The sequence below is a fragment of the Mus pahari genome, chromosome 17 (genome assembly GCF_900095145.1).
Source record: "Mus pahari chromosome 17, PAHARI_EIJ_v1.1, whole genome shotgun sequence".
Taxonomy (NCBI): Eukaryota; Metazoa; Chordata; class Mammalia; order Rodentia; family Muridae; genus Mus; species Mus pahari.
Window position 1 is genome coordinate 56,069,527 of NC_034606.1, and position 4,144 is coordinate 56,073,670.

The window sequence follows — 4,144 nt, forward strand, 5'->3', positions numbered from 1 at the left end:
CAGACAGACAGACACAGACACAGACACAGACACAGACACAGACACAGACACAGACACAGACACAGACACAGACACAGACACAGACAGATATAGAGAGACACAGATACAGACACAGACACTGTGCCTGGCAAGGGCTCAAAAAACCTCAAGCCTACTGCCAGTGATACACCTCCTCCAACAAGGCCACACCCCCATTTGATGAGAGCATACCTCCTAGTCCTCCCCAACAGTTACAGTAACTGGGTACTGAACATTCAGGCATATGAGTGTATGGGGGCCATCCTCATTCAAACCCATATTATAATGCAAAATGTACTCAGTCCCATGTCAAAAATTCTTCATAGTCTTTTAGTCTCATTACTGTTTAAAAGTTCAAAGTCTGTTCTGAGACCCATGGCACTCTTTAAACTGTAATTTCTATGAAATCAAAATCAAAAGAGCAAATAATTTTCAATGTACAATGGCACATGTTCTTAGTTTCATGGAAACCTTAGTAGGGTCAAGAACGGGTTCCATCCCATAGAGTGAGCTTTAAGTCCGATAAAAATAGTTGTTCCTTCCCTTGTAATACTTGTGCCATTACTGTACCAGTATGCGTAATGGGCAGGTCAGTATTATAGCTGGGGATTCTGGTGATCGCCTTTCTCCGTTTTTAGTGTGTACAGTACCTTCCAGAACCACGAATGCTAGCCGGTAGGGGAGAAACTTGTAGCTGGCACTAGTTTTTCAAAAGACCTTTAGTGTTAGTTTTCCCCTCTCCACATTCCCTCCTCTCCCTTTCTCTCCCAGTCCTCTCCCTATCGAATCTTCTTATTCTAGTTTCTCCTTTGTCTCTCCATAACAATATATTCTATTTTTTATTTCTTGAAAGAATCTCTCCCCACCCAGTCCCTTACTAGGTACCTAACCTCAGTGGGTGGCTTCTTATCAAAGGCTTAAAGCTAATATCTATACATCAGAGAAAACATATAATATTTGCCTTTTAATGTCTGGCTCACCTCACTCAGACTTTTTTTTTTTTAGCTCCAATTGTTTACCTGTGAATTTCATAATTTGATTTTTTAACAGGAGGATTTCTTACACAGCATTCTATTTTTGTAGATATACCTACCATGTTTTCTATATTTATTCATTAGTTAACAGATATGTAGGCAGTTTTGAATTTCTAGCTATTATGGATAAAGCAGCAATGACCACAGATGAGCAAGCATCTCTGGAGTAAGATGCAACGTCTGCTCGGCATATGCCAACGAGTGATGTAGCTAGATCTTGGGGTGAATCCAATTCCCAGTTTCCCTAGGCACCGCCTCACTGATTTCCACAGTGGCTGTACAAATTTGCACTCCCAGCAGAAGTGGAGTACGTGTTCCCTTTCCACTGCATCTTAGCCAGCATGACTTGTCTTTTGTTTTATTGATCTTGGCCATTCTGACTCGGGTACAGTGAAGTCTCAAAGTAGTTTGACTTTGCATTTCCCTATTGTCTAAGGATGTTGAGCGTTTCTTTAAGTAATGCTCAACCATATTGGTTTTGTCTTTTGAGAACACTCTGCTGAGTTTTGTGCCCTATTTGTAACTAAATCATTTGTTTCCTCGATGTTTGGTGTTTTTAGTTCTTTATATATATTTATACACTAACCATCTATCAGATGTGTAATTAATAAAGGTCTTTTCCCATTCTGTAGGCTGTCACTTTGTCTTTTCAGTTTTATGACATCTTATTCATTGTTTTTCTTAGTGTCTGTGCTTTAGGTGTCCTGTTTAGAAAGGTCTATCTATCTATCTATCTATCTATCTATCTATCTATCTATCTATCTATCATCTATCTATCTATCTATCTATCTATCTACCTATCATCTTTCTATCCATCTACCTTCCCATCCATCCATCCGTCTGTCTGTCTGTCTGTCTGTCTGTCTGTCTGTCTGTCCATCCATCTAATCTCTGCCAGTGGTTTCAAGCCTATTCGCTGTTTTGTTTCCTGTCAGATTCGTGTTATCTGGTCTTACATTGAGGTTCTTGATCCATTTCAATTTGAGTTTTGTGAGGGGAAAATATGAATCTGAAGCAGAAAATTTTGGTTTCTTTGGAGAGTCATTTATGTTGGATGGTGTTTTGCTGGGACAAACTCATGAAGGAGTGTTTTCCTGAAGTAGACACAGACGAAAGTGTGTTTTTCTAAAGCAAGCACTGGAAAGGGCAGGTAATGAAGGATTCCTCGCCAAAGGCAGGCATGTATTGTGTTGTTAAGCTCCTTGTCGTGACTCCATAAAGAGAAACACACACACACACACACACACACATACACACACACACACACACACACACACAAACCAATAATAAAAAAGCCCAACCAAACCAAAACACAAAAACAAACCAAAACAAAAACATAAAACAAAAAACAAAAACAAACAAACAAACAAACAAACACCACCAAAGAACCATCCTGTGAGCTTCCTGAAGTATTTTGCTGCTTCTGTGGACTGGGGCCGGTATGCAGAATGCTGCCAGCGGATACAGAGTCACGTGGGGTCTTGCTAAGACAGACTTATATGCTAAGACTAAACACATGGTGAGGCAAGACCCACGGAGGTAATGTCTGGAGGGAGTATAAACAGGATTCAACTGACAGTGACAGGGACCTGGCTTGCTTGCCTAGCTAGCTTTGCGACACTTCTTGGTCTCGGGTCTTCGCTGATCCTCAGTTCATTGAGAGCGGCACAGCCAAGAACTTCTGGTGTAACTGCTCCTGCTAACCCATGCCGTCTGGCTGAGGCCTGGCTTTCTCCGCTAGGTTATGCGACCACTGCTGATTCGTGTTTGCTATCCCAACACTACTGAACTGGACTGCTGGAATATCTGTGAAGTGTTTGCAAGTGGCTTGAGCTGCCACTGCTGACTCCTATGAACCAAACTGTTGATCTCCTAACAAAACAGATGGGATTTGCTCCAAAGAACAATTTCTAAACAGGTCTACGCCCTCCATATCCTAATAACCTTTCTTTTCCACTACCCCTGGTGGGTGGTGGGCTAGAAGGAAAGTTATATCATTCAAGAACCATTGTTAAAAGTAGAGCACCAGTGTTCCCACAAAACTTTTGACTCCAAGTTTACCCTGTCTACAAGAAATAAAGGACAGTGGACAGAGCAGAGACTGAGGGAATATGGCCAACCAATAACCAGCCCAACTTGAGAGTCACCCCATGGGCAAGTACCAATTCCTGACACTATTAATGATACTCTGTGATGCTTGCAGACAGGAGCCCAGCATAACTGTCCTCTGAGAGGCTCCAACCAGCAGCTGACTACAACGGATGCAGAGACCCACAGCCAAACAGTGGATGGAGCCTGGGGACTCTTACAGAAGAGCTAGGGAAGGACTGCGGGCCCAAACGGGCATGGGAACTCCACAGGAAGACGAACAGTGCCAACTAATTAACCCTGACCCTTGGGGGCTCTCGGCGACTGAACCAATGAAACAGCAGCACACACAAGCTGGAGCTAGCCCCCTACTCCCAGACAGATGTAGCAGATGTGCTGCTTGTTCTTCATGTGGGTCCCCCAACTTGGAGTGGGGCTTATCCCTAAAGCTGTTGCCTGTCTGTGGAATACATTCCCGTAAGTGGGCTGCCTTGTCCAGCCTCAGTGGGGAGAGGATGGGCCTAGACCAGCAGAGACTTGATGTGACAGAGTAGGGGGGATACCCGGGGGGGGGCACCTCTACCCTCTCAGTGGAGAAGGGAATAGGGGATGGGGGAAGGGACTGCGTGAGGGGTACTGGGGTGCAGAGACTGGGGCATAAAGTGAATGAAGTATATTTTTAAAAAAGTCTCAACCTCTAGTCAGCACAGCTCTCCGTGGAGCTGAGCAGTCACTGGGCAATGCGTGAGGCTCGTGTATTTACAGGGATATGAGCAGAAAGCCATGGTTGACATCTCCTGACAAAATCTTCCACTCAATATCCTCCACCTTAACTTCCCACCAGAGACAACATGTTCTGAGTTATTCTGCCTGTAAGAAAGTAATGAAGAAGGAAATGAAGCCAAGAGAGAAGGAAAGGACAGAAATAAAGGCTTCAGGCAAACAGGCTCCTGGAGGGGTGGGGCTGGGGCTGGGGCTGGGGCTGGGGCTGGGGCTGGGGCTGG

At 44.3% G+C, this 4,144-nt stretch overlaps 1 protein-coding gene across 2 annotated transcripts in view; it reads right to left on the minus strand.

The window, feature by feature from the left end:
- Slc2a13 (solute carrier family 2 member 13) overlaps nt 1–4,144 on the minus strand; it is a 304,413-nt gene that overhangs the window by 8,610 nt on the left and 291,659 nt on the right. The window lies entirely within an intron of this gene.